Below are 8,081 nucleotides of genomic sequence, written 5' to 3'. Positions count from 1 at the left end.
TGGGGCCCCACCACCCCTGGATGAAGAACCCTCCTTGGAACCTGCACTGGCTCCTGCCTCAGAGGAACAAGGGCCGCTTATTAAATGTACTCACCCTGTCCCACGAGAAAAACTTGTTTCACCCCCACTATTTTACCTTTTCCTTTCATTTTCTTTCTTTTTTATGGTTTTATGTTCTCCATGGCATGATTTAGTTTTTTATCTTTCTATTTTTATTATTTGGGGATTGGGGGATTGCTTTTATTATTTTCCTTTTTATGTTTTTAGCCTACATTTTTCCATTGTGTAATCCATTTTAAGAAATAAAGTTATTGTTCGTATTTTAAATGGTGCCATTACGAAGCATGAAATACTTACACGATGCTCTGCAAGCTTCACCACTATCTAGTTGCAGAATATTCTATCACCCCATAAGGGAACCCTGCACCAAAAGTACTCACTCCCACGCCTGCTGCCCCTGGCAACCCCTGGTTTGCTTTCTGTCTCTGCTTCTTTACCTATTCTGAATGTTTCCTAGAAATGGAACTTTAAAATAGGTGCCTTTTTATGTCTGCTGACATGTTTTGGTTTGTTTTTATCTAAAACAGCATTTTTTGTGATTTGAAATGGAAATCCGGGTGGATTAGAGATTAGACATAAGAATAGCCCTTTTAGTAACTGGGTGCATAATCTTGGGGTAGAGACCTCTGTGCTAAGTATGACCTCACCTGGTACAGAAGCCAATCAGGCTATGGCTGGTTCTTCCTGTGCCCATATAAAAAGGAGAAAAATGCAGAAGTCTGGAGAGACAAACCACAAGCTGGAAATCATTCCTCACAACCCAAGGCCAGAGAAAGGTGTAACATCCTGTGGTACAGAAAACTGTTAAAAGTCAGTGTTTTCTAAAGGGACACAGGGCAAACACATGCACTCCCAATGAGAGACAGTGCACACACCAATACCAGTCAGAGATGACCAACCTCCCGATGGGGACATATGCACTGTCAACACTGGGGAGAGAGCACCATCAAGGCTGGCAGGCTTCTGGTATGATGGCGACTAATCCTGGGAACAAAGATCCTCTGGGGAGAAGGGGGAAAGGCCCCTCCTCTGGGAGAACAGTGTGCAGGACCTGCCAAAGCTCCACAGGTGCACACCTGCACCTGGCAGTGCTAGAAATTTTTGCATATTTTTTCCAAGATGTAATTTGGAGACTACCCAACACAGTATCGAGGAAATAGCTAGAAATTGGGGGAAAAAACACTAATGTCCATGGAGAGGGGATGAGATCCACCAATCCTGGTTCACATAGATGAGGGAAGCTGAGCAGCTGCTAGAATGGGTTCAGGGGTCTCTGCATGCTGAGAGATAAAGACCTCAGGGTCCTCTTACATAAGACACATGGACTAACCCTCTACATCCAGGATCCCACCATATATATGATTTCAACAGGCAGGCACGCATATATGAAAATGACATGATATGTTATATAAAGAACCCTAAAGATTTTACCAAAAACCTAGTAGAACTGAGAACTAAATTCAGTAAAGTAACTAACAGGATACAAAATAAATAAACAGAAATCAGTCGCATTTGTATACATAATAGTGAACTATCAGAAAGGGATACTAAGCAAAGAATATTATTTACAATTGCTTCAAACAAATAAAATACTTAAGAGTAAATTTATGAAAGTATGTAAAACACCTGTACTGGTAAAATTATACGACACTGGGAAAAGAAACTCAAGAAGATGCAAATACGTAGAAGCATATACTGTGTTTATGGATAAGAAGAATTAGCATCATTAAAATGTCCCTACTACCCAAGGCAATTTATAGATTCAATGCAATTCCTATCAAGATACCAATGTGTATTTCACAGAACTGGAACAAATATTCCAGAAATTTATGTGGAACCACAAAAGTCCACAAATAGCCATTGCAATCTTGAGAAAGAAGAACAAAGTTGGAGGTATCACACTACAAGACCATAGTAATCACACAGTATGGCACTGGCATAAAAACAGACATATAAATCTATAAATCAGAATAGAGAGCCCAGAAATAAACCCACGTATTTATGGTCAATGAATATTTGACAAAGGATGCAAGAAAATACAATGAGATAAAGACTGTATATTCAGTAAATGCTATTGGGAATATTGGACAAATACATGCAAAAAATGAAACTGGACCACATTCTCACACCATACACAAGAATAAACTCAAAATGGATAAAGAACTTAGATAGACTCGAAACAACAAAAATCCTAGAAGAAAGCATAGGCAGTAAGATCTTGGACATTTATCATAGCAAAATGCATCCTCGGGCAAGGAGACAAAAGGAAAAATAAACAAATGTGACTACATCAAACTAAAAAGTTTTTGCACAGCAAAGGAAACCAGCAATAAAATGAAAACACAACCCACTGCATGAGAGAACATATTCACCAGTGACACAGTGGATAAGGGATTAATATCCAAAATTTATAAAGAACTCAAACAACTCAACATCAAAACAAACAATCCATTTAAAAAATAGGCAGAGGACCTGAATAGGCACTTCTCCAAGAAGATATAGAGATGGCCAATAGACATATGAAAAGATGCTCAATGTCACTAATCATCAGAGAAATGCAAATTTAACAAATTGAAACCACAATGAGATATCACCTCATACATGTCAGAATGGCTATCATCAATAAATCCACAAATGACAAGTGCTGGCGAGGATGTGGAAAAGAGGGAACATTAGTTCACTGCTGGTGGGAATGCAGACTGCTGCAGCCCCTGTGGAAAACAGTATGGAATCTCTTCAAAAAATTAAAAGTGGAACTTCTTTATGACTCAGCAATTTCACTTCTTACAATATATCCAAAGAAACCATAATACTCCTTTAATAGCAAGATTTGACCTTGTCTTTTTTTTTCTTCCCACTCCTCTTTGGATAAAGCCTAATATTTTTATTGTAGCCATGTGTACTCTGGTCCCTGCCTACGTCTGCTCATGTGCCACCACATTTTCCTTTCTCTCTTGGGTCCAGCCATATCAGTCTTTGTCAATTCCCACAAAAGCCCTATGCAGTAACTTATTCCTCTCATTACAAAGCTATTCTGCTTCTCTACCTTTAGCTTTTTATCATACTCACTAGAGGCCTGGTGCACAAGATTCGTGCACTGGAGCGGGGGGGGGGGGGGCGTTGCCTCAGCCAGGCCTGCGCCCTCTTGCAGTCCAGGAACCCTTGGGGGATGTCCCTGGGGATCGAGCCTAAGCCAGCAGTCAGACCTCCCTCTCGTAGTCCGGGGTTCTCATATTCCGGGGCTCTCGCCGTCCAGGACCCCTCTCTCCATGCTGCCTGCCTGCAATGGAGGCGGGAGAGGCTCCCACCACCGCAGCTGCACTCACTAGCCATGAGCCTGGCTTCTGACCACCAGGAGACAGCTCCTGCATTGAGCATCTGTCCCCTGGTGGTCAGTGCCCCCTGGTGGTCAGTGCACCATTCAGTGGATTTGCATATTAGGGTTTTATTATATAGGACACTTTGATTCAGTTCTGTCACTTGAGGGCACCTCTCTCAGTAATTCACTTGAGATCCAAAGCTGCCATATTTTCCCTTCATACCACAGACTGTAGTTCTGCAGTTATATGATCATTTGACTTTTTCTGTCTCCTACACTAGAGAGTAAGCTTTTTGTTTACTATTGTTCCAGGGGCACTAGCTTAGTACATGGCTCAATAAATACTGATGGGATGGATGGATGCTTCTACAATATCATGCAATCTAGGGTTCCTTAGTAAAGTGGGCAAGTAAAAGCAATCTTAAGAACGTAAAGCCTTTTTCTTTGGTCATGGTACCAATTTAACCATTAGTTGGTAAGAAATATCCCAGGCTTTTAGAAGTTCTTGATTATAGTAATTACCTGAAGTGTTTCTAAAAGTCCTTCAAACTTTGCATGGCCAAACAGAAGTTTTGATAACCTCCCCCTTCAATAACATATTTGTCTCCCAGTAATTTCTCTTAATGGCTCAAGTCCTTGATGTCAACCTTGGCTCCTTTCCTTTTCTCCTCTACCAAATCTAATTTATCAGCAAGGCATGTTGGTTCTATCCTAAAAATACATCTGTAAACTGACTCTTCTCACCTCCTCTGCTATCGTCCCATTTGCAGCCTTAAATATCTCTCACCTGTACAACTTCAATAAGCTCTTAATTGGTGTCCCTTTTTCTGGTGTTGACTCCCTCAGTCTGATCTTTACAGAATGGCCAAAGTAATTTTTCAAAAAACATATATTAGGCCACATCATGCCCTTACTTAAACTTTTCTTTGCTTTCTTGACTTTATTTTACCCTTAATATAAATACCATTCTTTTTCATTACTTCTTGCCTCCAACTTCATTCATTCTTATTTCTTTATATTCCCTTTCCCTCTCTTGATAATTTTCAACCATAATGATGGCCTTCTCCCACTTATGGTCTGGCTTAGATATCTTGAGGCTCAATCTTTCCATCTATAAGATGGGATGACAAAGCTTCATGTCTACAGTACTTATACTTCCAAAATTCTGTGAGTCTTAGAAAAAAGAATAATGAGATTTTTTAAGTGAAAGAATAAGCCAGTTTACAAGTAGTTAAGTGGGACCCCATAGGGCTCTCTGCACTAATATTAGAGTATACATACTAAAAGAAAGAAATTGCCTTAATCCTCAGTTTATAACTCTGACCTGATATTTAAGAATAATTGAATACTCTACTGTGATATACAATGATAGAGTGAAGCCTGGACTAGGAATCAGAAGACGTGACTCAGATCTCTGGATCCCTTTCTTCATATTTTGGCAAGTCACCTAACCTCTCTGAGCATCCCCATCCCCTTTTGCCTACTCTTCAGAGTTTTGGTAGTCGTAAAATGCAATCATGAAAGTGAACATATTTTGTAATCTCTAAAGCCCTATATAAATGAAAGACTTCACTATCATTATTATCATTCTCTTCTGTGTGGTTTACTCACCAAAGCACCCTAAAATGTTTCCACCAAGCCTGGATTATGTAATGTCCTTGATACCCTTCAGTTTTAATTGAGATAGCACAATGGTAAAAGCTCAGTCTACCTCAACCTTGGATGATTTCATGAGTCTTGAAGCTGCCAGTCTAAATGTAGCAACAGACAAAGCATAATCATGGGGACAGAGTGGCAACCACTACTCAGATACTAGGAGGCTGCTGAAGTAACAGAGGGATCAGCCGAACTCCCAATTGGTTTGGGCCATTCCATTTACAAGTGTTCTGTGACTAAGGTCTCCCAGGAGGATCTGGTCCCAGGAAAATCTAGACAAAGGATTCAAAGTGATTTGGTCAATGGGCATTAAGGTATTCTTGCAAAGGCAGTGGAGTCATCAAATAGCACAATCAAAAACTCTGCCCTGTGTGTATGTGTCCCTATCTAACTACTAAAAGTGAATTATGCTTACATAAAAATATTAACAACTTTATATGGGAAAAAATAGTTTATACAAATCCTATGAATGGTATTCACAGAAATAACAAGTTTTGGAAGAAAAATGGCTTTAATTGGCAAGTCACTGTTTACTTTGCTAGGAAATACAAGTACTTAGTTATGTGTTCACTACATGTTATGACAGTATGTGTTATATTGCTGTTGTTTTCCTGTGTTTGAATATTCATTATAGACTATATTTTTTGGTAATTGCTACTAAAATTTTTCTTATTTTTAAAGTTGTTAGATATTATTAATAACAATCAAATAGTATGAGGAATATTATATATATTTTAAGAATAACATGATTTCATATATACCTGAAAATGCCTAAAAATTCTGATTTCTCATTCAAAATTCTGAAAAATAACATCCGTCTGGAATTTAGAAATGCTAAGTCCACACACAGTCTTAGTCAAAATAAAGCTTGAGCTCTATGAAACCCGAATGATAGATTCCTGGAGACACATGATAGCCTTGGAATCAGAAGTCCAATGTCCCCAGAACCATCCACCACATCCCAAAAGTGCCCTCATGGTTTCTTGGCCAATTAATGAAGGTAATTGGAGTTAGAATCCAGGATCATTTTATTAAAATATATTCTATACATGTGTACTGTCAGGGTATAAATGGGAAATCTCTGTACCTTTGACTCAATTTTGCTTTGAACCTAAACTACTCTAAAAAATAAGGTCTATTAAAAAATTAAACAACCTCAGGCTTGAGATTTAACACCCATATAATATGTGTGTGAAAACACTCTCTCTCTCTCTCTCTCTCTCTCTCTCTCTCTCTCTCTCTCTCACACACACACACACACACACACACACACACACACACACACACACAGGAGAGACTAAAATTATAAAAATTTCCTTGGTCTTTTAAAAGAGCAGCCTCCCTGGTCCCAGTCCAAATGATGGATGGAGGTTTCCATTTCTCACTCACAAACTCACATCCAGCTTTTTGTCTGCACCCCTTAATTTCAGAGGAAGCAGGCATTCCTCAGCAAGTCCCTTCTGAGGTTCACAAAGGCTCAACTGCCATAAATCAAACATTGGTGGCTTTAGTGGAATTGAGGAATGGTATTGCAGGTAACATTTTCCCGACCTTGCTGAGAGAGAGTCAACTCTAGAGTTTAATGAAATGAAATCTCTTTGCTGTGAACACAAATAAGGCTGCTGGATCAGTTCTCTCTTAACGAGACTTTTAACTGGCCCATGAGAAGATCGAAACCTCAGCCCCAAACCCAGAGGGAGGAGCAGCTTATCCCCCACCTGGAGGGGTAGTCGAGGGAACGCTGCTCTCTAAGCTCAATGCTCTGTGCAAAGCTGACTAAAGCTAGGACATCTTGAAGGCATTGAAAGAAAATGAAGAAAACAAATGAACAGTGAATCCAAGAAGAACCAAATGCACTTCTGCCTCCTGGGCAGTATTTTCCCTCCACAGGGAAAGTGAAAACCCATTATTAGCAATGGACTCAGAACAGGGTAATATGGTCTGACTTCAGTCTTGGGATTCAAAACTGACTCCTCTCAAACCTGCAGATGAATTAAGTTACAAGTGGATGGAAAGATGTAGCTATGTATACAGTGTAATTATCTGGAGCGATTTTTCAAAATACTCCAATAGACTGGAAAAGCCCACTGAGTTGAATTTAAATTTCAAAACTCTTATGAAAGATGTTTATTTGTTTTTGTTTTTTATCCAACAGTTTTGGTCCAGGGTCAATAAAGAACAAAAGCAGATATACCGAATTCGTTTACCAGTGGGGTCCCTCAGCCTGGCCTCCAGGATCGGGCCAAAACCGGCTCTCCGACATCCCCCAAGGGGTCCTAGATTGTGAGAGGGCGGAGGCCAGACCGAGGGACCCCACTGGTGCACGATTGGTGCCGGGGAGGGACACAGGAAGAAGGCCAGCAAGGGAGGGACCGCAGGAGGGCTCCAGGGCATGTCCAGCCCGTCTCACTCAGTCCCAATTGGCCAGACTCCAACAGCAAGCTAACCTACCAGCTACTACCACTGATGAAAAAGGGAGTCCCCATCCACTGAATGCCCTATCCTGCTGGGTGAGCAGGTCACAATGGTTTTACTGGGCTTATAAAATAAAGATTCTGAAGTTGAAGTGGTCCGCCTTGGGAAGACTTGCTCCAGGGTATGCTATGAACCCTATACAAATGGTCCAAAATGTTGCACACCAAATATGGGTAGGGGGTCCTATCTGCCTTTAACTTTTGATAAAGAGTTTTTCCCCTAACAAATTATTCTTAGTGACATTTACAGATAATTTTTCTCTGGGCACTCTCTTGACTCCTAACTACTCTTAACTTCTTTTTCATCATATATGCCTATAAAAGAAATTGATATCAACCTTGAAGAAGTCATCACCCTTTCTTGGAAGTCCTCATAAAAATTTTTATATTGAATGTTATGGACAATACTGATTCTACTAAAGACTTCTTAGGAGATATGGAGAAGGAATATCACATTACTAATCCTATATTCTTTCAAAATAAAAAGAAAATATGGCAAAAAATAAAATCCCCATCAGAGAAATTGTTCTCTCTTTCTTGGGTCTCCCTCTTCCTTCGCTGACTTTGCCTGA

Source organism: Myotis lucifugus, unplaced genomic scaffold (genome assembly GCF_000147115.1).
Source record: "Myotis lucifugus unplaced genomic scaffold, Myoluc2.0 scaffold_305, whole genome shotgun sequence".
In the NCBI taxonomy this organism is placed as follows: domain Eukaryota; kingdom Metazoa; phylum Chordata; class Mammalia; order Chiroptera; family Vespertilionidae; genus Myotis; species Myotis lucifugus.
The sequence above is the reverse complement of the archived record's forward strand: the minus strand, read 5'-3'. Positions refer to the sequence as shown.